Below are 27,069 nucleotides of genomic sequence, written 5' to 3' on the forward strand. Positions count from 1 at the left end.
TGGGATTCTCCAGGCAAGAACACTGGAGTGGGTTGCCATTTCCTTCTCCAATGCATGAAAGTGAAAAGTGAAAGTGGAGTCGCTCAGTCGTGTCCGACTCTTAGCGACCCCACGGACTGCAGCCTACCAGGCTCCTCCGTCCATGGGATTTTCCAGGCAAGAGTACTGGAGTAGGGTGCCATTGCCTTCTCCGACTATTCACTATATTTACTTGCAAATAACTAAACTGAACTGAACTTGCAAAGGACAATTTAATGTTACTCATGTTTACTTGGAAAGGACAAGAAAGGGAGGGTTGGTCATGGATCTTAAAGACCACGTGTTTCTGACGTTCGGGCATGAGTTTGAAGTGGTGTCGTGGTAGAGAGGATGCGGCCCAACCTCAATTAGACTAGGTGACTTAGGAAACATCCCAGGGATAGAACCAAGTCTTCTAGCATCCTCTGCACAAACTGTTTGCAAAGTGGAAGGTGGCTTCTCCATGTCAGACTATGTCTGATTCCTCTTTCAGCCACCTGAATCAACTGCCCTGATCACTCACTGGGGCTCAGACTGTGACAGTTCACTTGATGTGACCCAAGTAGAGATGAGGGACAGTCACCAGGGTGGCGGAACACGTGCTGTACATATTGGTGAATTGCACACAGGAGTGCCTGCCGCCCTCTTTAGGTGGTACTCATTTACTCCTCAAATGCCATCCACTATTCAAGCAGCAACAACACTGAGAAGTGGCTGGTTGCATGTGTGTGGAGTGGAGGAAAAGAGGATGGACCTAGCACTTCATCAGCTCCACAAGGCCCCCCTCCCCACCCCCAATTACAAAAACAAACAAACAAAAGTCTAGGTAAAATCAGGTAAAAACTTAGAAGCAACACCACCGTGACGGTATCTTAAAGAATACTTTAAAATCTTGAATGTGGAAGCAAAAGCAACTTAATTTTTATGCAGCCATATTCTGAGAGACTTCTATTTCTAAACTTTTGCTGGCATTTTGGGATATATCATTACATAATGAGCAGTATTACTCTCAGTGTTACATGGCAACTTTTTGAGGTCTCGGGGTTAGTTTTTCTCATCATGTTTACTCAAAAGATCTTGGATCATTCTACATATTCTCCCAACTTCTCCGTAAAATGGATGAGGACAATAATGCACCAGAAGTGTGAAGCTAAAGCTTATTTACAGAAATAGATCAACAACTAGAAAGCACATTTTAAAATTTCCAGAAAAAGTGTGCTTAATGAAAGTCATGAAAATAAATGTTTTCTCTTAAAATGAATCCTGACTCACATAATGAATTGTTTTTGCTCTGATAAGAATCTTTAACATTTAAGATTTTTAAATGTTGAGGGCATGGACTTGCTTTATCTTGTGTTTCTGGATTGCACAGAGGTTTCTGCTAACTCTGAGTTTTTGAACAACTCTCTGGGAATCCATGAAATAGGAAATAGGCAAGGAAACGCAGTCTAAAGGGCATTCAAGTGGTCAGAGAACATGAAAGTCATTTTAGAACTCAGCTACTATTTTAACTTTGGTTCTGATGACTTTTCTATCCTGTCTGGCAACTTCGTGGCCTGTGTCTCCAATCTCACCTTCTAGTAAAGCACACTGACTTAGATCTAAGAAGATGTCATGCTTTTTTTTCATGGGGCCACTGTGACACTTACCCTATAGCCTAAGAGGAAGAATATTGGGTCAGTGCCGCAAGTATCTTAAGTATTTCTGTAGTGTCCTAAAAGTGTACTGCTTCTTTTATGTTCTAGTAATAATCACGTGGCTCGGAAGGTTTACCATGCATTGTTTTACCATTTTAGTGCAATGAATATTTTCTCTTGAGTGGCTACATGGCATAAGCCAAATAGATGAAAGACTTCGTATATTAACCCGTGTGTCTATTCAGTATTAGTGATCAGAAAGCGCCCAATTCTCTCTCAAAGAACCTGGTCAGGTAATAGAATTTTTGCTTTGAAATCTGGTTTGAAATCTTAGAAAGTCGGTTCAATGAAGTTTATATTACATGTATCATCCTTGTCAAGTGCTAACTTATATATGTTTCCACAAGAAGTATTATTTCCTCACCCCTGCCCATGGCTTCTACTGATAACATATCATCAGCCTAGGATGGAGATTTCAAGGGTGATAAAATGTCATTTACATAATAAATGTTACCCTCATTTTCAGTTTCAGGGATGTCTTATCAATAATTTAGAAAGAATTAATAATATATTTATAATACATGCTAGAAGTAGGATAAAATTATTTATAAATGCTTAATAAATGTTTGATAATGCTTTTGCCATCCATGTTATAAATGATAAATAGGTGACTATAGATACCTTGTTAAAAATTAATGCCCACTGGTTATGGTTATTCTATAATGGCTTGGAAATGTTATTAAAAAGTGAATTAACCTCATGCTTTCTATAACCCAATTGTGGCAAAATATAAACTTTAAGGTAGTTTGTACAAATTCTTGGGTTATTATAGCTAATCATATTTACTCAGTGCTGGTGATTTTCTATGCATAATAACAAGGCCACAAAGATCCAGTTTCTCTTAATCCTAAATTCTAAATCAGTAGTTGTCAAACTTTGATTTATTACATCCTGAGACATTACAGATTTAAGGAAATTACATTTAAATCCTTTACACTCAAATGTGAACTTCAAATTGTACTTTTTAAAATTAATTTTTACTGGAGTATAGTTGACTTACCATGTTATATTACTTTCTGCTGTACAGCAAAGTGAATCAGATATATGTGTATATATATTCACTCTGTTTTAGATCCTATTCCCATATAGGCCATTACAGAGTAGTAGAATTCACTGTGATATACAGTCAGTCCTTATTCAGTTCAGTCGTTCAGTCATGTCCGACTCTTTGTGACCCCATGAATCACAGCACGCCAGGCCTCCCTGTCCATCACCAACTCCCGGAGTTCACCCAAACTCATGTCCATCAAGTCAGTGATGCCATCCAGCCATCTCATCCTCTGTCGTCCCCTTCTCCTCCTGCCCCCAATCCCTCCCAGCATCAGGGTCTTTTCCAATGAGTCAGCTCTTTGCATGAGGTGGCCAAAGTACTGGAGTTTCAGCTTTAGCATCAGTCCTCCAAAGAACACCCAGGACTGATCTCCTTTAGAAGGGACTGCTTGGATCTCTTTGCAGTCCAAAGGACTCTTAAGAGTCTTCTCCAACAACACAGTTCAAAAGCATCAATTCTTCGGTGCTCAGCTTTCTTCACAGTCCAACTCTCACATCCATACATGACCACTGGAAAAACCATAGCCTTGACTAGACGGACCTTTGTTGGCAAAGGAATGTCTCTGCTTTTGAATATGCTATCTAGGTTGGTCATAAGTTTCCTTCCAAAGAGTAAGTGTCTTTTAATTTCATGGCTGCAGTCACCATCTGCAGTGATTTTCTTATTAATTACCTAATTTATATATATTGTAGTGTGTGTATGCCAGTGTCAGTCTCCCAATTTATCCCTCCCCCAGTTATCCCCTTGGTAACTGTAAGTTTGTTTTCTACATCTCTGACTCTACCTCTGTTTTGTAAATAGGATCATTTGTACCATTTTTTTAATTCCACATATAAGCAATATCATATGATATTTGTCTTTTTCTGTCTGACTTGCTTCACTCAGTATGACAGTCTCCAGGTCATCCATGTTGCTGAAAATGGCATTATTTTGTTCTTTTTTATGATTGAGTTGTATTCCATTGTATATTTGTACCACATCTTCTTTGTCCATTCATCTGTTTATAGACATTTAGATTGTTTCCCTGTCTTAGCTATTGTTAATAGTGCTGCTATGAACATTGAGGGTCATGTATCTTTTTGAATTATGATTTTCTTTGGATAAATGGCCAGGAGTGTAATTATTGGGCATATATCCAGCATAGTATGAAAGGTAGCAGAGGACCTTGGACAAGTAAAAGGACAAGAAAGATCCTCTGTAATGGCATAGAATGAAAGAGATAGTTAAAAAACAAATCAGTTGTACTTTTGTGTGAGAAGAAATTCAAGGTTGTAGCTTAGGACTGCAGTTTCCTAAGGAAGTTTTTATTCATTTATTTTTACTTTTATTTGCATTTATTTTTTGCGGCATTTATTCCCGGGCCATAAGTTTTTGTTTCTTCAGTTTCTTCTGGGATCTTTTTCTTCTGTGCAACTTCCTCTTCTGGTTTAGGAACAATCTGTTCTTTTTCAGTAAGGATCCTCTCAATGTGGCAGGGAGAGCTCATATAAGGGTTGATCTGACCATGAGCTCTGTTAAGTCCTGCACCACATCCTGGGGGCTTTGTTCACATCTAAGCCCTTAAGTTCAACATCAGTCTCTGCATTTTTGAGCCTGTGTAGTAAAAATTCAGGACTGGTTTTGGGCCACCGACCCTGCGTCCAGCCCCACTGCTTGGCCTTTGCACACCTACCACTCCACTTTTGTAAGGACAGAATGGCACACATTGCTTCTTTAAAGTAACATCCTTCAGATACTTGGTGGCTTTTCGGATATGCATACCCTTTATGGCCTGGGCAGTTTCACGAATGTTCTTAAAGTGAACACAAAGATTTGAACCTCTTGATTTACATGATTTTGTGGGGTTTTCTGGGTCAAGTGACTAGCACACCATTTTTAGGGGTCACATCAGGCTGCTTACCGGAAAAGCCCTAGGGAGGTTTTTAATTTGGAATTGTCACCCAACCTGTTGGACTCTTACAAAGAACAGCATGGAGTGATGAGTAAGTGACGAGGGCTCTTAAAGGTTAGAAGCGTCAACTCTGGGTAACCATTGGGATTTCAGGTATGTAATAATCCATTTCTCGCACATCCCAGAAAAAGAAGGGGCTGTTTCTGGTATACTCTGTAAAAAGTGTGTACCCACCCCCTACAACATCCATATCATTTATACATATGTTTGTATATAACATTTTTTGAAACTTATTTGGTATTTGTGAAACCACCAATAGCCTGCTCCCCAGAGAAGGAGGGTGCTGTGAGGAGCTTCCAGGAAGACCCCTCTGTGAATTCCACATATGTCTACTAGCCCACTGATCTCATGAGATGTGAGACGCTGGGGCTGCTGGCCTAACACAGGGGGTGTAATGAGAAAAAGCAGTTGCCTCCAGCATCTGACCAACAGTACAGGAATTTGCGGGGACAAAGTGTGAAACTCTCAAATGGAATGTTGTGGGGTTATTCTTGATTATCCTGAAAGAAGCTTTTCTCTAGACATATTTTGCCAAAGGACGCATGGCTTTAACATGAAGACCGTGGGTGGAGCAGGAGTAGCCCCATGGGCGCAGAGTGGGGAGTTTTCCTGCCAAAAGCCAGCATTGCATCTCCACAGGCATGCACCCGCATGCACCCGTCACCCTGCTGAGTTGGGGTGGGGGGGCCACCGCTGACGCTGAGTGCACACCCCACCCATGGGGACACAGCTGCGTTAGGTGCTGAGGGAGAACGGTTCAGTAAGGTTTTCCTGCCCATGGCTTCATACACGAGGACAGACACGCTCAGACTTGGCCCCAGCATACTTACCTTTATTACATTAATAAAAACAGTTACAAAGTTTAAGAGTTCTACAGAACTCATTCTGTAGAAGATAATATAAAATGCACAATATAAAATGCACAGTGTTCCTGGAGTGAATTTAAAGGACTGCAACCGGGTAAGGAGGCATAAGCGTCTCTGAGGATAAGAGGCAGCTTTAAGATGAAAGTGAAGGCGTGGCTTGCTAAAGTAAAGACAGTATTCAAGAAGGGGTGTATCACTTGCAGTGTGTATTATCCCAGGATGTGCGAGAGGGTGAGTTGTTTGTGGGAATGTAAACTATGTTTGCTTTATCGGAACAAAAACTGAGATTGAGGATTAAGGGATTTAAGAAATTCAAAACATGAGTAAAAACTCAGGATAACCTCACTCTGCTCTGAATTCACCTGTTACGGATCATCCAAGTGATTTATGTCATAGCTAGCAAGCACTGCCCTTCCTCATTATTCAGTTCAGTTCAGTTCAGTCACTCAGTCATGTCCGACTCTTTGTGACCCCATGGACTACAGCACGCCAGGCCTCCCTGTCCATCACCAACTCCTGGAGTTTACTCAAACTCATGTCCATTGAGTCGGTGATGCCATCCAACCATGTCATCCCCTTCTCCTCCTGCCCTCAATCTTTCCCAGCATCAGGGTCTTTTCAAAGGAGTCAGTTCTTCGCATCAGGTGGCCAAAGTATTGGAGTTTCAGCCTCAGCATCAGTCCTCATTATTACTATAGGGCTTTTTGTCTCCTTAATTAAATCATCAGCTTTTGGGGAGTAAAAAATACCTGCTGTCTCATCAACAAGCCCTGGGCTGGGTGCCTAACCGGCATCCAAAAATCACTCATGGGTTTCAGGGTTAGTCACAGTGTCATGCACAGTTGGTCACGTTTTTCTTCTTTAGTTCACTCTATTGGATCCAGTTGCAGTAATTCGTTCAGTCAGGTCAGTCCAGGATTGTGGCAGACCATAAAATGGAAATTAAGGGACCGACTTGAGAAATATGGAGAAAATCATCAGTAGAATTTAGTGACAAATCAGATAGAGTATGACAGAAACTCAGGTGCCATTTTGGAAAATGCCAACAGCATCGTTGAGGGCAAAATCACCTGAGCAGGTGCCTTTATGCAATCAGGCAGTGCCATAAAAGATCTCGTTATCACAGGAGGCTTTTCCCCCCTTCTCCTTCCTGGCGTGCAAATACTGTCAAGTTGCATTAGCACCGAAAGGAGTTAGATTGCAGTGACCTTTACTAATCCACCGCATTTATGTTTGTACTTTTCTCGCAATAAATGTAACATTACAATTATTAATGTCAGCATTTTCTTTGGAAACAGTGGTGAACTCATTAAGCACACTGCCAGGTGTTGCCCACCCCAGGTGTGAACCTAGTGGTTAGTGAGATGTAAATAAGTCTTTATGGAAAATTTGCAGTCTGCCGAATTAGTAACCGCACACAAAGCCAAACTAGTTTCCTGTGCTTGGCTTTGTTACACCACTAGCTGCTTCAGTGCAGGTTGAATGAAAGAGTAACAGATGCCTCTCCTTTTAGGATATAAATCAGATTAGCATCTACCTCCTTGCCCCCTGTTTTCCAGAGGTAGCTGTCAGCCTTTGCACAAAAATGGGGAGAGATCCACAGTGAAGCGTATGTCAGGATGCTTGGTATAATTTCACCCCGTTTCTCTGAGATGCGAGCCCTGTGAGCAGTGATGACGTTTGCCCAACCACGAAGATACTCGTTGTTGCCTCAGCATCTCCCCTATCACTTGCTATTTAAAGGAATGGCATCTGGTGGTGGGGGAGAGGCGAACCGTGCTCTCGGATCCTTGTACGACAGCTGCTGGGCGGCTAGCAGCTGTTTCGAGGTTCCTTTCCTGGTTCAGATGCTGTTTTCCATTTCTCTTTCTGTAATCTCGGAAACAAATGTCAACATGATTAGGATGGGGGGAAAAAAAAGAAGCATGTTGAGATCTCAGAGTCCAGATGAGCCAGTCTGTTAGGCTACTGTGACTGCCGTTTGTTACTACCTGATATCATCTTTAAAGAGACCAGATCCTTGAACAGGTTGTGAATTCCCGCGCGTGACACGATAGCGCTAACGATGGAACCCTGCCCCCTGCCGCCAGCGACTGGCGGCAGCCGTACTAAGCGTGCGGGTCCGCGAAATAGATTCAATTAATGTAATTTACACTGGATAACTTGTAAAGCAGTCATGTTTCACTATTTCTGTAGCCTGAGTTTTTTTGCATCATGGAGACTGCTTATTTTTACTTACTTAATACTGCTGTGGGTACAGGTTAGGAAGTAATTATTTTGATGAAATGTTGTGTTGCTCAAGTGGGCCACCCAGCTATAAGGTCTTGGGCAAGTGACTGAACCTCCCAGGGAAAGCAGGGGTAATAATTTCAACCTCATAATGCTGCGGTGAGTAATGCATGAGGTACCATGTAATTATCTATCAATTAATACTGAATATAGCCTGTGTTCATAAATGCTGGTGTCCCACTGTTTTAGTGAAGCAGTAATCAATGCAGTGCAGCGCCTGTTTGGGTTCTTCAGTAAACACGCATCGACTGAAGATGAATTATATGTCATTGCAGTTTCTCAGTTGGCATCAGTCATCTCCAGTGCCTTCCATACCCAGGGCTCTCACCGCCAGCAGCACTGTCCCTGGGAAGTGTCCACTGTCAGGGGGAGCCCTGCTGCCAGCGCCTCTACACTTCACCCACAACATCTAGGTAGATTGGTTGAGGAGAGTCATTTTTTTATACAGTTTAGTTTCCTGCTCTGTGTAATACGAGTATAATAATAACTATCACCAAAGCCCTTTGACTTAGCATTGCATTATCAATATAGTGTGAGTATAAGAAGAGATGAAGGGGCAGTTTGATTAGAATCAACCCCTTGATGGCAAGGACTGTTGTCTTTGCCGCTTGTTACCCATACCCATGAAGGCCAGTGCGTCTAGTAGGCTTTCAACAGAGTCGTTGACTGAATGGTGAGATGAAAGAGCCAGAAATTTTTAAAGCATAATTGGTAGGATAAGTTTAACTAGGCGCTCTCATGGATAGATCATTTATAATATTCTGCTCTGCATGCGTGATGTATACAGGGCAGATATTAAATGATTTTGACATCAATTCAGAAGAAATTAGAGATAGCAGGTTCGGGTTCATCTTGGTATAATTCATTGCAGTTTTCTTAACCGGGTCCTAGAAAGAAGTATAATTTTATTATTATTTGTTTAATTCACGAAATAGCTCTATATTTGCCATGAGCCATGGTTAGGTCATTTATTCCTCGTAGTAACCCCGTGAGGGAGGTACTGTAACTATCCCCACTGTATACTAGTAGAAATAAATGCATAGAAAGTTTAAGCACCTTGACCTCATTCATACATTTGGTTGGCCATGGCAGTCAAGCTCTCCATTATTGCAACATCCTTCTGAGACAACACACTGCCTGTCTACTTAGTGGATCATTTTATATGGTGGACATGTGAGGGAGAGGCAAAGTAGAGTGAGGAATAAAAATAATAATTTCTAAAGCCATTGTCAGAGGAGACAGGGAGATAGTGCAGTTGAGAAAATCCAAGAACTGGGGACTTCCTGTAGTGAGTGAACTCTGGGCACAAAATAAGTGTGCTATGACCTAGCCCCTGTCTACTTTTGCACTCCTGTCATGTAACCTCCTCCATACACACAGTGATTTATTCAGAGCTGGCAGTGTCTTCTATTATTAACCTTCTTCTTCAGTCTCTGCCCCATCTGCATGCTCACATTCTTTTACCCAAAACTGAGCTCAAACTTCACCTTCTCTAGGAAAGAATCCCCTACTTGGGTAACTTCTTTCTCATGTTTCTCTTGCACGTTTTTGAACACTTGATTATAACAAGTGTACTGTGTTGCCTAAAGAGCACTTGTTTCTGAAAGTGTCATATTGATGAAAAAATAATTAGCCTTGAGAAAAGAAAAAGCTCTATGTCCTCTGTGGGGGGTGAAGGTAATCTTCCTCCTGACTTAGATTTTGAGACTTTCTAAAACAATTAAGGTTGGAAGTACCTTATAGTTAATTCAGTCTCTCTCCATTCTGTGTTCTATCTAGTTACATTCAAAAGGAAATCTAGATTCTGGGGGGAAAAATATATCAAATATATAGAATGAGTAAGGGACAGCGTTAGCTCCCAGTTGGAAACACTTTAAGGAACTATTCTTATCAATAAAAAGCTGACACTTACCACTTAAAATGTGTCAAGCAGAAGCTGTGCACTTTGCCTGGAAAATTATATTCAAAAACAATAGTAATAGTTGCTAAAACTACCTGAACAGATAACTTATCCAAAATCGTGTATCTGCTAAAGTATATATCAAACCCAGCCTAACCCTGGAACTCAAGCTCTTTATCTTCTTCACACTGGACCTCTCAGCTCTATGTCTGCTTTTCAATGGGGAAAAAAGGGGGAAATACTTAGTATGAAATTCTGATCAGCATCACAACCCAAAAAAGGATGTGATGAAGGTCATAAGTTGGCCTTTTCTCGGGGTAAAAGGGGGCAGAGTGTAACTTGCTTTTGGAAGGGGAACCTACAAAGGAGAGGGCAGGAGTAAAGGTCTTTACCCAGGGAGGGGCTGTGTGAACAGAAAGGGGCAGAAAGGCAGGCCCTGCAACCTGCTGTGCAAAGCTCTGCCGATGCTGCTCGAGTCCAGCTCTGTTTTCCTTTACGCACATAAAAAAGACCAAATGAGTGGTTTGTGGGAGGTCTGCGCATCCTTATTTTTAGCATTTTATATCCATGCTTTTAAGAGGGAAGCTAAAGTCTTGTATTGTTTGCTGCACATATTCAGGTTGTATTATCTGTGCTTTAAACATCACACAAAAGCATTTGTGTAACCAACAGCTGCCTTTCCCCAGTCAAATAAGGGTCACAAGAGATGGCGTGCCTAGAAGAGTTAGGCAGTATCTCAGGCCTTTGCTCTTCTAATCCCTGTGTGGAAAAGCCATTAATACATTTCTTCAGAAGTGTTTTCTGTTGTTCTCAGATGAAAGGTAGCATCTCACTGTAGGCGTATTGTACTCAGTAATCACGAAAGTAGGCGATGGAGGTAAGAAGGCAGTTTGGATCGCAGGTCGGCTTACCCCAGCAAGAGTGCCAGTTAACCTGTAAGATTAACTGTATGCATTTCATCAAGAGAGTGTAGAGGTTTCTTTTCACGTGAATATATAGTAAAATAGAGGAACTTCTGTTTTAAACAACAGTTACCCGATGTTCCCTACTTCCCCTGCCATTCAAGGCAGAGACATATCCTGAATACATTCTCCAGAGTGACGTTTGCATGTTTGAGGTTTATTTCCCTCACCATATGCTAGTGTCTAAGTGACAGTGGCGGGTTTCCATAAATCAATTAGCTCAAGTGCCGTTTTTCCTTAAACTCTGAGAAACGTCCTTATAAATCTTTCCCTTCCCTACCAAGTAGAAAGGAATGGGACAATGAGAAAAAGAGCTCTGTTAGTTCCAGCAGCAGGCTCAGCAAGTGTCCACTGGTAATAGATTTTTTGTAAACATCTTCATGATGCCACCTATTGCTTACCCTGTGCTTCAGTATTTGAGGAATGGACAATTATTAGCCAAGCAGACCGAGTTCCAGGATTCTGAATGTGTGATTTTCCAGCCATTCAAGCCCATATTGTATTGTCCTCAGGAGAAGGGGGCTACAGAGAATTAGATGGTTAGATGGCATCATCGACTCAGTGGACATGAGTTTGAGCAAACTCTGGGAGATGGTAAGGGACAGGGAAGCCTGGAGTGTTGCAGTCCATGGGGTCACAGAGTCGGACATGACTGAGCAACTGAACAACAGTACTTCAAGTTTACCACTACTTGGTTTCAGTACTTACACTTGACTTTTTGTGACAAATGAACATGAGACTTTCAATGGTTCTCATTATGCCCACTTTGTCTTTGAGTCTATTCTCCACTTGCCTCTCACAGGGTCACCCACGTGACATCAGATTGTGGGTATTTGGGGGTGAAAGGTGAAGGGGGGCAGATGGATAAACAGTGATTTGGGTTCAGTGGAAAAGTAGTATTTTTAGAGATGGGAGGCATCTATATACTGTAACTATAGTCTGTGAAAACTGAGAAAAAATTATTTAAAGAGGAGATGCATTTTGTTTATTATTAAAGAAAAGTTTCGTTGTATTTTTATTATAATACTTGTTTTCTTGATGAAGCTAGACTAATTATATAACTTAGTTTTTAATAATAAAGGTCAGTATATATCAAAAAGAGCCATTTGATTAGATGTCTTTTATTTATAAGATAATCCTATTAAAATGCCAATTTATATAATCTTTCAATATTTATGCAGAATAATAATTACCATCTGTATAATTAATATTGCAAATTATCTTATTTGAAATAAAATAGAACATTAAAAAGAAACAAGTACATAATGTTTCATATCTTAGCAAGCTATTATTTTAGCATTTTTAAAACAAATTGTATTAAGCCTTCCAAGAGTGTTCTTCTCCTATCTAAGTAAGATAATCTATAAAAGTAAGATGTTTGCTCCAAATGCTGTTTTTGTTCCTTCAGTCCCTAGGATATTCTTTAGGGCATAATTGCTGCAATGGGTATTTTTTTCATTAATAGTATATGATGTATTCTAAAGCATAGAGATGGAATTCATATTTAAATATGCAGAAAGATAGACTAGTATGTGTGTTGATTTCCAATTTGTTCTTTTCCAGCACAGCAGGGTGCTAATAATAGGGGAGGAAAAGGCTACAATGACTTCTCACAGTAGTTTCCAACTCTTGTTTTCTGCTTACTATAATCCGAGGTGGCAGCACAATTTAAACACAAAGGAATAATTCTGAAACAAAAATGATGTGTCCATTCCAAACACTTATATGTTTGAAATTGGCGATTTTTATGACCTATTCCTTCTTTTGGCCAACGTTTACTCCGCTTAGGCTAATTTTCCTGTAGTAGGTCTTTAGTATGATCACAGACTATGAAGGGCCACGGGAAAATTCTTAGTTGTCCTCAAGGTAATTGTGCGTGAAAGTCATGGCAAAAGAGTGGGCCAGCCCGGGTCCCCACTGTTGTTTCTTCCAATTATTATTTTGAGATGAGTCCATTGTATGACCTTAGACATAACAGGAAACTTCCTTAGTTGCATTCATTCATTTATCGCAGCCAGTGACTGCTCTGAGGACATAGTGGCCTCACAGATCTTATATTCTGGTGAGGGAACTGTCAAATAAATAAGCATATGAATATTTAAATAAGATCATTACAAGTTGCCGCTGCTGCCCTGAAGGAAATAAACTCACTGCTCTGAGAGAGAAAGAAAAAAAAAAAAGATAGATCTAATTTAGATGGTGTGTTTCAGGAAAGTGTCAACTAGAAACATGTAGGCATAGAAATAGTGAGAACAGAACTGTGACATGTGATAATTCTGGATCAGCTTACCTCTCAAGTTTGTTGTAAGATTGATGGGAGGTCATTGTTGTGGAAGAACATTAAAAAATTGACAATGAAATATAAATCTACAATTTTGTCAATTTTACGAAGTGTTAGAAAGATGTCTTTCCTTCCCTCATACTCAGAGGGCCATATGTCTATGACCAACCTTTGTTCTCTGGAGAAGGAAATGGCAACTCACTCCAATATTCTTGCCTGGAAAATCTCATGGACAGAGGAGCCTAGTGGGCCTCAGTCCATGGGGTTGCAAAAGAGTTGAACATAATTTTCAACTAAACAACAACCACAAACCTTAGTCCACTGCTAGGATAAGAAAGGAAATTAGACAGGATTTAAGAAGTGAGCACAAATCTAAGAATTTTGTTTGATAAATCAATTTGGCAGGATACAATGCCACCTAAAAGCCCAGTTCTATTATTCTAGCTGATAGAGTCGTTTGGCTGAATGTTGCTTCTTAATATACTAAAATCCATTATAATATAAACATAAAATTTTCATATTCCTGAATTTTATCATAGAGTTATTTAAAGTTTTTAAAGATTTAATAAACACAGATATAGAAAGCCAAGCAGAAGCACAAAAACATTTTTCTCTAACAGCAGGACCTATTTAATTTAGTCTTAGAATACATGATTTATCTTTAAAGAGAGATACTGTTAGGGGAAAAAAAAAGAAAAACATTGTTCATGGCCATATGTTATTGTAAAACAGCATATTTGAATATTTTAAAGACACTAAATTTGGTCCAAATTGAAGTAGGCTTTTTTCTTTTGTTGACAGTATGAAGCATATGCTAGGAATATGAGCCATAATTAAGCAGTAAGACACAACAGGGTGTGCGTGTTGTGCTGGGAACGGTCCATGTACTGGGTGTGTAAAGTATGTGGCCAAAAAGAGAGACGCCCACAGCCACCACGGTGGTGGCTGTCATCCAGCCCAACATATGAGCATATGCCTTTCAGCATGCTTTTGCTGTGTGAACATGCTCTTATTATGAATCATGTTACTTTATCCTATAAGAACATTTTCAATCATTATACTTTGGGCGAAAACCAGAGAAACGCAAATTCACAATGAGACCTCTTCTTTTCCTTGATATGGAAAGAGTTTGTTTGACAGCATTTCCTATGTGCTTCGGGTTTGCTTCAGTTGGGAATATGGCTTTTGTACTAGTTGGCGAAGTAGACAACAGGAGAGACAAAGGTGGTCTGAGTTAACAGGGAAGTGCTAAGAGCTAAATCTTGAGCACTCGCATGCAGTTGAAAACTGAAGTCATTTGTTTTGCCTCTCCAATTTCAGGAAATAGGTTTGACCCTCTGAAGTTCTTAAATAAGAGAAGCATAAATCTTATTCCAAGTATCCTTTGAGCTTTAAAAAACAAACAACTTTTTTTTTTTTTTAAGTAACAGAACAGAGAAAATTTCAAATTCACCAAGTTCTGGTTACATTTAGGATTGTGTTTTGAGAAATTGGCAAAATATATGTCGCCTTTTACTCTAATTAACAATGTGGTGTTGCTTTTAAGAGTTGGAAAGTGTCTTAGGCAAATTATTTGTCTTTCAACCATCTTTAAAAATGCACTGTGACAAGCGAGGCTTTGAAAAGGAGAGGGAAGACTTTTTGAGATGAGAAGATAAGGAACGCCCTGCAGACATAAGCACCCTATTACTCTCCTGGAGCAGATGTGTCTAATATACAAGCTCCAACCAAGAATGAAGTCACATAGGACAGAGTATATACTCTTTGTAATAAAATTAGATCTAGACTGGGTAGCTATTTTTAAATATTGTTTAATTGGGAATAACCAAAATTAAATGAGACAGTATTTGTAACCATGTACAGTAATTAAAATGCCAATACCCATTGAAATTGGATGAATAATAACTTTGATATGACTTGGTCTGAGAAAATTAAAAGAGTTAAACTTGAGGTAGAACTTGTTGAATTTGAGGGATCTCTTCTAAAAAGAGAAAGAGAAAAACAGGAAAAGATCCCACTGTAACTGAAAGTTGTATTTTGGTATATTGAATTTTCTAGAATATTTTCACAATTTTTATAATAATGCCCTTAAAATATTTTCATAGTTAAAATCTTACGTTTTTAAATTCAAAGTATGTCTTATCTGTAACATATGAAATTTACACAGATAGAAGTAAAGAATGATTCCTTTTCTCAAGAAGCTCAAAATTTAGGGAGACAGATAAGAAGATTCAAAGGGGGTTGTGATTCAACAAGCAAGTAGGTCAAGTGCCATAAGAAATAGATGGGGATTCAAAACAGTGAACTATTTGTTTTGGAGATGTGAGGCATGGTCTTCTGGAGGGGGTTTGAGGTAGCGACTCAGGCGCGGATGGGCCATGAGTAAGTAGAGGAGAGGTAACTAGGGTTGCGTGACTGGATAACTTTAGGTGGAGTGACTAAGCGTGTTTGTGCTCAGTCACTTCAGTAATGTCTGACTCTTTATGACACTAGGGACCAGAGCCCGCCAGGCACCTCTGTTCATGGAATTCTCCAGGCAAGAATAACGGAGTGGTTTGCCATGCCCTCTTCCAAAGGGTATCTTTCCAATCCAGGGATCAAACCCGAGTCTCCTATGTCTCCTGTTTTGCAGGTGGATTCTCAACCCACTAAGCCACCAGGGAAGCCCGAAGTGACTACACAGTAAATAGTAAGGAGGCCCAGTTTGCCCTAGAAATCGGTGGCTCAGAGTGTAGAATGTGACAGAAGAAAGGCTTTTGTGATCTTTGCTTCTGATCACCTTCTTTTCAGAGGAAAACTCCAGTGACCCCAGAGTTATTGGTGGCTGAAACATACACAATTAGAATAATCCCAGAGCTTAATGCCAATGTGCTGACTTCATTGTCCACTGATATTTTCGTTTGGTGAACTAATATGAAAGGCATAACAAAGAAGTATTTTATCTTAGCAGCAGTAGAAACCTGTGAAGGATTGTGCATGAGGTAGGTTGAGACAAGCCTTCAAGTAAGATCCCTCAAATGTTGTGTGTAGGAAGGATTGAACCCTTGTGTGAGATTGTGTCAATCAGTTCAAAGAGCAATTAAATGAATCCATGAAGATCAACATATAATGGATTACTAAGGAGACATTGAGTATTTTGCATTTTTAATGTAGATCATGAAATCATGGAAGATAGTTTCTATGTCTGAAGAATCAAGGACACAGTCCACCAGAGAATCTTAATTTCCTCAGACTTGGAGAAAACCTCCCCACATTTAGGTACTTCTGTCTTCTTTCACAAATGTTATGGTCTTGAGAAAAATAATATATGCCTCAAAAGAGATAAATGATCAGACAGAAATGGGGAAATAGAAAAATAGGTAGATTATTTATTCTTAGATATTTTATTACTTTCATTTTCATCCACTAAAAAATGAAAATTTGTTGTTAGTAGAGGGAATAAATCGGAGAAGGCAATGGCACCCCACTCCAGTACTCTTGCCTGGAAAATCCCATGGATGGAAGAGCCTGGTAGGCTGCAGTCCATGAGGTCGCTAAGAATCAGACACGACTGAGCGACTTCACTTTCACTTTTCACTTTCATGCATTGGAGAAGGAAATGGCAACCCACTCCAGTGTTCTTGCCTGGAGAATCCCAGAGACGGGGGAGCCTGATGGGCTGCCCTCTATGGGGTCACACAGAGTCGGACACGACTGAAGCGACTTAGCAGCAGCAGCAGCAGAGGGAATAAAATAGTTAACAATCTTGAAGTATTAGTCACTCAGTCATGTCCAGCCCGTGACTGTAGCTCACCAGACTCCTCCATCCATGGAATTCTCCAGGCAAGAATACTAGAGTGGGTAGCCATTCCCTTCTCCAGGAGATCTTCCTGACCCAGGGATTGAACCTGGGTCTCCTGCATTCCAGGTGGATTCTTTACCATCTGAGCCACTTCATGAATACCTGTCAAACCAAAAGAAAGTCCAGACTATAAGATTTTGAACTTAAAATTAGTATGCTACAACTGACTTAAGAGGAAAACAAAAACTCATGGATATTGTTCTTTAGAGAAGTCCACCTTATCATGACAGCATCCACATCATAATTGTCTTAAATAACATGGCTCTTTGATAAAGATGCTGCTAGAGAAATTGGTGTTTTGGGTGACAGCCTGAGTGGTCAAGCTAATGAACTTCTCTTGAGGGCCAAGGGTATGTTAATTATCTGCCTCTTTGCTCCCCATGGATGGACAGCTTCAGCCTGGGGAAAAGCATGTGTTTATGCCCAGAAACGTGACTCCCTTCCCTTCTTTGCAGCCTAGTGGTTGGAACTGCCAGGTATTTCTGCTTAAATACAACCCAAGAGGAGGTCTGTATCTTTTACGGGCAGAAAGGCCATTCATATAAGCAAATAATTAAGGATACAAACTGAGGTGAAAATAATTTGAGGTAAATAAGCTGAAAAAAAGAAAACTTTAGGTTTTGTGAAATAATTCCTTTTGGCAGGTAAGTAGGTCTATCATCACTGAAATGTTCCTGTTCCACATTTGCTTTTACTTTGCTATTGCAGATTGGGAAACAAAATATCCCCTGGAAAATAAGGGAAAATTGTTCATTCTTTATTCACCATAATTGAGCCTGAAAATTTCAAGTAACACCGCTCAGATGGAAAATGCCATGGAAAGCACCATGCGGGTCTAGTTCAAGTAGCAAATGTGAAGCGTTTGTTAAGCAAAGTGTACTTTTCAAACACAGCTGAAAACATCAACAGAAAGATAGGAATGGCTTATCACCATTTCTTTATCTTTTAAATTTTTTCATATTTGTCTAAGGTTCAGTTCAGTTCAGTCGCTCAGTCGTGTCCGACTCTTTGTGACCCCATGAATCGCAGCACGCCAGGCCTCCCTGTCCATCACCAACTCCGGGAGTTCATTCAGACTCACGTCCATCGAGTCAGTGATGCCATCCAGCCGTCTCATCCTCTGTCGTCCCCTTCTCCTCCTGCCCCCAATCCCTCCCAGCATCACAGTCTTTTCCAATGAGTCAACTCTTTGCATGAGGTGGCCAAAGTACTGGAGTTTCAGCTTTAGCATCATTCCTTCCAAAGAAATCCCAGGGCTGATCTCCTTCAGAATGGACTGGTTGGATCTCCTTGCGGTCCAAGGGACTCATGTCTAAGGTTAGCACGGGCTTTAAAGACCTATTACTTAGATTCATAAACATGAATTTATTCGAAGATTAAAACAATGCGTTTTGTAACTCTCAAGCTTTAGGGACTTTTTTGTGATTACAAAGGTAATTTCATAAACTTCTCTGTTAAAAATGGACCTCAAGTTGCTCAAGTTACAAATGGAGGAAAGTTTGGAGGGAACTTGGCTTAGACAGTGAGAGGATGTTCAGATAGTTTGGTAATGATTTGAATAGCTGTGTTTATTTGTAGTTACTAGGCTCCTGGGCTTCGCTTCACATGTATCTTTCAACTGGGCATAGCCTAAAGTTAAGGTTACACTTTTTTCTCTTTTGTTGAGTCTGGCAATGCCACTCATATGAAAAGTAAAAAAAAAAATGAAGTTAGAGAACTCTCCCTAAATCAGAGTTGTTAAGAAATAAGCTGGACCTGGAACCAAGATCTTTTTTGCTTCAGAGCCTATATTTTAACTTCTGTGCTATAATTTAGCATGCGCTAATGAAACAACCCACAAGTTCAATGAGCAGAAAGATGACACAAACAACGGGTGGAAAATATCTCATTGACAAGAATTCTCAGATACTGTGAGAATGAAAAGCGTCTTTCACTTTTCTTTGAATTTATATTTGACATATTTATTGTGTCTTTATAGGAGAAGTTTCTCTTCAACTTGATTTGAATAGGCACTGAATAAACACAGCTGTTTTACTTTAACTTTGGCACAAAAAGCAATGTATGTAAAGTTTCTAAACGGAATGAGCAGAAACTCTCTTTGAGAAATGGAGAAACAAAAGTAGACTTCTATCAGGTTGGTGCAAAAGTAATTGCAGTTTTTGCATTGTTGCCATTTATCATTTGATACTAGAGTACATTCTTAGATATGGTTATATTATTCATCACGTTAAAGCACAATTCGAAGTTTATGGGTTTTTTTTTTTTTTTTTTGCTAGTGACTTTTAGTTGTTTGTTTTATATGTATTTAGATTATGGAAATGATATTATACAAAAAGTAAATTTGAGTGATTTTCTTATTCAAGTTGAAAATGGGTCATAAAGCAACAGTGGTAACTCGCAACATCCACAATGCATTTGGCCCAGGAACTGCTAATGAACCTACAGTGTAGTAGTGGTTCAGGAAGTTTTGCAAAGTTGATGAAAGTCTTGAAGGGGAGGAGCATAGTGGCCGGTCATTGAAAGTTTACAACAACCAACTGAAAGCCAGCATCAAAGCTGATCCCCGTCTTGAAGGGGAGGAGCATAGTGGGCAGTCATTGGAAGTTTACAACAACGAATTGAAAGCCAGCATCAAAGCTGATCCTCTTCCAACTATATGAGAAGTTGCCGAAGAACTCAACATTCACCATTCTACAGTTGTTCAGCATTTGAAAAATGGTAAAGGTGAAAAAACTCGGTAAGTGGGTATCTCAGGAGCTAACCACAAATCAAAAAAAAAAAAAAAAAATCATCATTTGGAGGTGTTGTCTTCTCTTATTCTGTGCAACAATGAACCATTTCTCAATTGGACTGTGACATGTGATGAAAAGTGGATTTTATGCCACAACAGGTGATGACCAGCTCAGTGGATAAAGTGATAAGAAGCTCCAACGCACGTCCCAAAGCCATACTTGCACCAACAAAAGGTCACTAAAATTTTCTGAATCCGAGTGAAACAATTACATCTGAGAAGTATACTCCACAAGTTGATGAAATGAACCGAAAACTGCAAGCACTGCAGCAGGCGTTGGTCAACAGAATGGGCCCAATGCTCCATGACAGCACCCAGCCGCATGTTGCACAACCAGTGCTTCAGAAGATGAATGAATTATGCCACCGAGTTTTGCCTCATTGACCGTGTTCACCTGACCCCTTGCTAACCGACTACTACTTCTTCAAGTGTCTCAGAAACTTTTTGCAGGGAAAACACTTCCACAAGCAGCAAGAGGCAGAAAATGCTTTCCAAGAGTCCATCTAATCCTAAAGCATACATTTTTATGCTACAGGAATAAACAAACTTATTTTTCTTTGGCAAAAATGTGTTGAGTGTAATTGTTCCTATTCTGATTAATAAAGATGTCTTTGAGCACAGTTATTATGATTTAAAATTCATAGTCCAAAACCACAATCACTCTTCCCCCAACCTCCTACAAATATTTTAAAGAAAGAAAAGAAGTGCCTTCTTACTGTAAATCCCACTAGATTGATTATGTGAAATAAATTATTACTCATCAATTATTCATTCTGTGCAACAGTGTACCATCATTTTGGGGTTAAAAGGGTGAGGATAAACTATGATTACTCCCTCATGAAACAGAGAGAGACCACAGGATAGGGCATAAGAGAGCAGAGGGGTAAGATGGTGGCCTCCAGACCATCTGATTCATTTCCTGCTCTGTCACTTACCAGCAGTACATCTATCTCTATGATCAATTTTCCCATCTGTCAAATGGGCATAATCATAATACAATCTCCTGTTAGGAAATGCAATTAAAAAAAATTCAATTCGTGAAAAAAAAAAAAGAAAAAGCCTCTCCACAAATGTAGAAGAGAAAGAAAATTTATTGTTATCAGACAAGCATTATACCAGAGCGCATACCTCAGGCAATCTACTAAAGAGATTACAAAGACAGAAATAACACCCCCCCTCCTCTACAGCCAAGCAGATACAACTCATAACACACTTCCTCAATCCTGACAGTAATCCCTAAATAGGAGGATGTGATGATGGTACTGTTGCTCAGACATCATTCAACCCACATTCATCTGGTCATGGCATTACTGTGTGTCTTGTTTCATTGGTTTTCTCTGAAGGAAAAATAAACTTTCCATATTTTTATAACACAGGATAGCTTCACAGTTTGGAAGAGGGTGCCTTCTGAAGCTAGGCTCCTACCCTTCCAGGAAGACGGGGAGACAGCGTGATCTTTCTTGATGAATTCATTTCAAAGAGATGGTTCCCAAGTCCTTGAAAAAGATACCCCTGGCTCCCAAAGCTGGAATAAGGCTTATTTAGATTAAAAAAATAAATTACATGCATCTCAACCAAGGAGAAAAAAATCTTAAAATAATAAGTTTTCTAAGGTAAATTTTCTATAAAAATGAAGAGGGAGGGAGCTTTTCCCCTTACTTTCCACTGGTAGAATTAAGCCTTTTATTTTTAATTTTCATTTAGCCTTACACTTAAATACAGAAGGTGTTTGGGACAGACACTCTTTGTTATTGTTCAGTCACTAATTTATGTCTGGCTCTTTTAAATGCAATAAAATATTGCTATTATCATTTCCACATATTACTGTTGTTCATTCACTGTCATGTCCAACTCTTTGTGACCCCATGAACTGCAGCACGCCAGGCTTCCCTGTCCTTCACTGTCTCTTAGAGTTTGCTCAGATTTATTTTCATTGAATTGGTGATGCCATCCAACATCTCACCCCCTGCCACCCTCTTCTCTTTTTGCCTTCAGTCTTTCCCAGCATCAGGGTCTTTTCCAATGAATCAGCTCTTCGCATCAGCTGGGCAAAATACTGGAGCTTCAACTTCAGCATCAGTCCTTCCAATGAATATTCAGGGTTGGTTTCCCTTAGGATTGACTGGTTTGATCTCCTTGCAGTCCGAAGAACTTTCAAGAATCTTCGCCAGAATCACAGTTTGAAAGCATCAATTCTTCAGTGCTCAGCTTTCTTTATGGTCCGTCTCTCATGTCCATACATAACTACTGGAAAAACCATAGCTTTGACTATACAGACCTTTTTCAGCAAAGGTCTCTGCTTTTTAATATGTTGTCTAGGTTTGTCATAGCTTTCCTTCCAAGGAGTAAATGTCTTTTAATTTCATGGCTGCAGTTACCATCTGCAGTGATTTTGGAGCCCAAGAAAATACAATCTGTCACTGCTTCTACCTTTCCCCCTTCTATATATATATGACATGACTGGTCATATAATCAGTTGCTCATATATGTTTGTATGATTATTGTTATAAATTGAATAGGTAGATAAAAGCCCCCTAAAAGACATGGTTGTTGGAGTCATCAGAAAGATGTTAAAAAGCAAAGCTGTAAGTGGGCCACAAATTACTGGGTGTTTGAGTGGGGAGAGGGAGATTATACAAGGAGGGTTGGAATTTTCAAACAGGAATGAAAACAGTAATATCTGCTAGGAGGTTAGAGTCAAAGGAAATAAATAAATTGGTCTGACCTAATAAAAAAAGACTATGTTTGGGGACAGTTGAGAAATTTGGTAAGAGATATTAATGGGGACCTTTTAATATGGAATTTATATTTTATGAAAAGAGAAAGCTCCATCTAGGAGATGGTAAAAGAAGAGAGTCAAGTGCTAAGTCTTTCTGTGGTATGTGTATAGAAATTTCATGAAAACAAGATTACAAATTTATCATTGTAACCACAGTGAGCCCCTCCCTATCTACAGATGTGGATACAAATGCACTAAAATATCCTTTTGTTTAAAGAACTTGAGCATCCATGCATTTTGGTGCTCATGGGATTCTGGAACCAATCTCCCATGGATTTAGAGAGACAACTGTATAAATCCACATTCTAAAGTCTCCCTCCATTGAAACTTCGTGGTGGTTTGATGGCTGGGATTTGGTCCTCCAGTGCAAGGGGATCAGGTACAATCTCTAGTTGGGGAGCTAAGATCTTATGTACCTTACAGCCAAAAAACCAAGCATAAAACAGAAAATAAATTCAATAAGGACTTTAAAAATGATCTACATTTAAAAAAAAATCTTAAAAAAATTACCCTTTTCCTTCCTGATTCCTAGGGTCCCTCACAAAGCTTTTCACGTTTATGAGCATCTTCCTCTCCTTCTCTAAAACTGGCACGTGAGAAATTAGATCCTATTGTTGAAATATAGAATAGTGAGATGAGGAGAGTACTTATGACTCATAAAAGCATTTTATTTGTTTACAACATGAGCTTCAGTCACTTTAAGTACAAAAATTGTGTTTTTTCACCTTGCACTCGCCAAGCACTTGGTCCAGTGTTGGTTCTTCATTGTCGCTTAGTCGCTTTAGTCTTGTCCAACTCTTTTGCGACCCCATGTACTGCAGCCCTCCAAGCTCCTCTATCTATGGGATTCTCCAGGCAAGAATACTGGAGTGGATTGCCGATTCCTTCTCCGTGGTTCTTCATAAAGGGTTGTTAAACTGAGCTGTGCAGTTGAAGTAATGATGTAAAAAGCTTGTCAATTTCTGGGAATTGCTGCTCAGGAAAATGGTCTGGGGAGCCAAGGTTTAAGATTCCCAACTAACAAGGGCAAGTGGAATATGCAATGGGTTAGAACAGTTTGGTTATTTGTGTTCCTATAAAAGAGTGTCAGAGTCGCAGAGTGTGAGTAGAAGCAAAGAAAACTGAGAGTGGCTTTAGTATAAAATTAGAATTTCTATGGAATGCTCAGGAGAAGGTCAAAAGAAGGAAGAAGTTTGCTTTGAAAAACTGTAACCTTCACCCCCGTCTCAACTCTCTCTTTGTAATTTAAGGGGATTTCTCCAGTCACTTTTCCCAGCAAGAATTGTAGGCACCTCATTAAGCTGCCTCTAAATTGTATTGTGTGAATATTTTATGAGGCAATTTTGTTCATCTAATCATCATTTTGAGATTGACTAAAGAGAAGAGAAGGATTGGTTCCTTTCAGATATCTGTACTATTTGTTGTTGTTTTTAAAAGTACTTTCCCTTTTCTCTACAGAACTGGATTTTAATATCCTAAGGACATTCATGCTTTATTCAGAATTTCTTCCTATTTGAATTGGCAAATTCAGTACTGGTATTTAACAATGAGCTCTCAGTGGAATATTCCCTTTTTATGTTGTCAGTTTTTATATTTTCTTTCCATCCTAGGCAAAAAAAAAAAAAAAAAAGTGATGATGCCAAAGTGCCATAGGCACTGGAATTATCCATCCTATATAGAAAATTCAGACTCTTACATTTTTTTCTAAGGATCAGTCCTTCTTGCTAAGAAGAGTGAGAATCAGAGTCTTCAATAAGAGCTGTCTGGTCAATATGCAAGGTGGCATTTCTTTTCCAATTTCTAATAACCCTGTGTAGCACTTCAGTTATCTTTGTTTAGGAATAGTGGTGTCATTTCATATCTAAAAATCAAAAAGGAAACAAACCAGGAAAAGTCAAAGGCAGCAACTGTATTATCTGGTAATACTGAGATAAATAAGAAAAACAAAAAAAAAAAACTTTTTTCTTTTTCCAGAAAGCATTGTTTTAATCCCAATACAAAGCAAAATTCCTTCCATTATTAACCATAGGCCGAGTCTAATATTCTAAAGTACCTAACCTTTTTCTGGGAGAGAATTTTTCCTTAATTTATTTTGTAATGGACATTTTCCTTGAGATTTATATTATAATATAGTAATTTTAAACTTTTGCTGAATGATTTAGCTTCATCAATTGGGGCTTAAAATAAAACTAAGGAAGGAATCGTACCCTGTACTTAGTTGTCCTGAATTCACCTGGGTTATGTTACTCTCCTGGATCTATGTTTTCAAGGAATTGTTCATAAATTACAAAACGTGCAGTGGAGGGTAAACAGAAAGAAAGATCTAAATGTATCAAGGATCTGATCATGTTTAGCAAGAAGAGAAGGCTTTGGGACAACTTGATTAAGTATGTTAAAATATTGAACGGGTTGTCACTTAAAAGAAATATCCTTTCACTAAATCACATTTGTGTAGTACATATGTGAGCAGCATATGTATAATGTGATATTTCCATGCTGTTTGCATGGATGTAAACTCAGGATGAAAAGAAAAAAATACAGAGACTGCAAAATGTTGAGGACAAGATTCCAGTCATTTCATGGTCAGATAAGTCATTGAGTCTGAACCTAACAGCTTATCAAATCCCCAACCATGAGGTATATGGAACCTGGTTGATAGAAACTTCCTGGCTGCAAAGTGAAAAACCTTTGTGAAAAGACTGATTTCGGAAATTCATAAGTCTACTATTGGAGATGTCCTCACCTAAAATAAAATTTTACTCATCCTGATTATTTACTGACTTTACAATATATAGTATACTCTGCCAGATTTTGAGAATCAAAGAGGCATGTGTATCATTTCCTGCCATGAAACAGCTTAAAAATCAATTTTATGGCCAATGATATGGAGAGAGATCTGGTTTGAGGGGAGAGGGAGATAGTAAGTTACATTTGAGCTTTAAAGCAATGGTAATACATACAGGTGTAGAGTCCTATTGGTAGAAAAAGAGTTAAAATCTAGAGTTCATATTTGACAGTCATTTAGGCAGAAGTGGACCATGAAACTAAATGGGAAAAATGGCCAAAAAAAATATAAGGACTCTATCCCTTTCTAGGAGGATAGGTGTAGGAGGACAGGAGAATAGCTGTAGCTTGTGGCGGATGAGAGAACCAAGATCAGGACTGGGTAGACTCAACCCCTTGTTGAAATATTATTGATATAAATAAATCTCTTGACCAAGTTTACAAAATGCCCGTATATTGAGGAATGGCTTCTGCTGTCTTCCACACTGGCTGTCCCTATAAAGATATGGCCCATTTCAGGTCTGTAGATAAAGCTTCATTGTTCTGTTCAGGGATCCTGTTTAGATCACAAATCAGCCCACAGTGGCTGCCTCTGAGTCATATAGAGGTCCGATGCCATCATCTTCAGAAGACATTTAAAAAGGCAACTCCTTTCTCAAAAACATATACCTAAACATATGCGTCACTTCCCCATGCTATAGAAACCCCAGTGTTCAAATTCTAAAAGAAAATCTGAAAAAACATCCTCACTCAGGCATAAGTGAGCCCGTCTGCTTATTTATTAGTGTGACGCGTGTGTTTAAGAGCCCACTAAGTCTTAAAAGAAATGTTACACTTGTTTATGATTTGAAATTTCCCAACACAAAGAGGAAGATGACAGTGTATTTAGTTTTTAAAAGTAATGATATATTCTGATATATATGGATAATCAAAAAATATGCAATTACATGTTTATGCAAATATTGAGAAATATGTTAAGTGAAAATATATGATTAAAAGACGTTTTAGAAACTTGATTAATAGCTGTACATAGTAAATTATTAGGTATCTTGTGTGGGTATGTGAGATTTAGTAAAAGTTTTTGTGATTTGAGAAAGTATTCCTCTTGCTTAGGTTTATTTACTTTATTATATCCATAACTTTATGGCAAAGAACAAGAGAAAATAGGGTTTTGCATATAGTGAAAATCAATTTTCTAGTAAATAGATGCACTCCAGATTTAGCCATGGGTCTAATCTAATCCCTCATGGTAAGGTACATTTTGCAAACCTTAATACAGAAAATATCTGCATATCCTTATGTTTTATTTATTTTATTGTTCCTAATCCACAACCCACCCTATTGGAGTTATCAAATTTTTCATTTCAACATTTATGAAAAATCAATAACAGGAACTCAGATAGACAGAATTTAAATTGGTGTCTAGAGAAATTCCTCAATACCCTCCTCCCTCATTATTGAAGAGGCCAGGGTTGTGGTTCCAGAGAGTATCTACCATTTATAGGCCAATTTTCAATGAGGTAATTCAAGTCATAAATCTTAGTGGGAAATGCTACTGTTGAACACTCTTGGTGTTCCATTAATTGAGAGGGATGGTGGGCCTGTGATGATGCTGTACTAACCCAAGGGCCTTCTTTCTTCCCTGTGTTTGGGTGCACTCAGCTATCAAAACTGCACTGATTTAACTCTGGCCATTGCAACTGGGATTTCCAGATGCTAAGTGCTAATGCATGATTTAAAAGTATGCTATTTCCTGGTTCTTTTTGGGTGGCAGAGCTTTTGTCTCCAAGCTACAAACATTAAGGTCACTTGAAGGTGGAACTGAGAATCAACCACATGATGTAAACTTCTGTGGTTGG

The 27,069-nt window shown here is 39.1% G+C and overlaps 1 protein-coding gene and 1 pseudogene across 6 annotated transcripts in view; one reads left to right on the top strand and one right to left on the bottom strand.

Moving 5' to 3' along the window:
• TENM3 (teneurin transmembrane protein 3) overlaps positions 1-27,069 on the top strand; it is a 2,742,616-nt gene that overhangs the window by 616,505 nt on the left and 2,099,042 nt on the right. The gene's annotated exons all lie outside the window — the stretch shown is intronic.
• On the bottom strand, positions 4,084-4,639 carry LOC139180207 (large ribosomal subunit protein uL22-like; annotated as a pseudogene).

This window comes from Bos indicus, chromosome 27, assembly GCF_029378745.1.
Source record: "Bos indicus isolate NIAB-ARS_2022 breed Sahiwal x Tharparkar chromosome 27, NIAB-ARS_B.indTharparkar_mat_pri_1.0, whole genome shotgun sequence".
Classification (NCBI taxonomy): Eukaryota; Metazoa; Chordata; class Mammalia; order Artiodactyla; family Bovidae; genus Bos; species Bos indicus.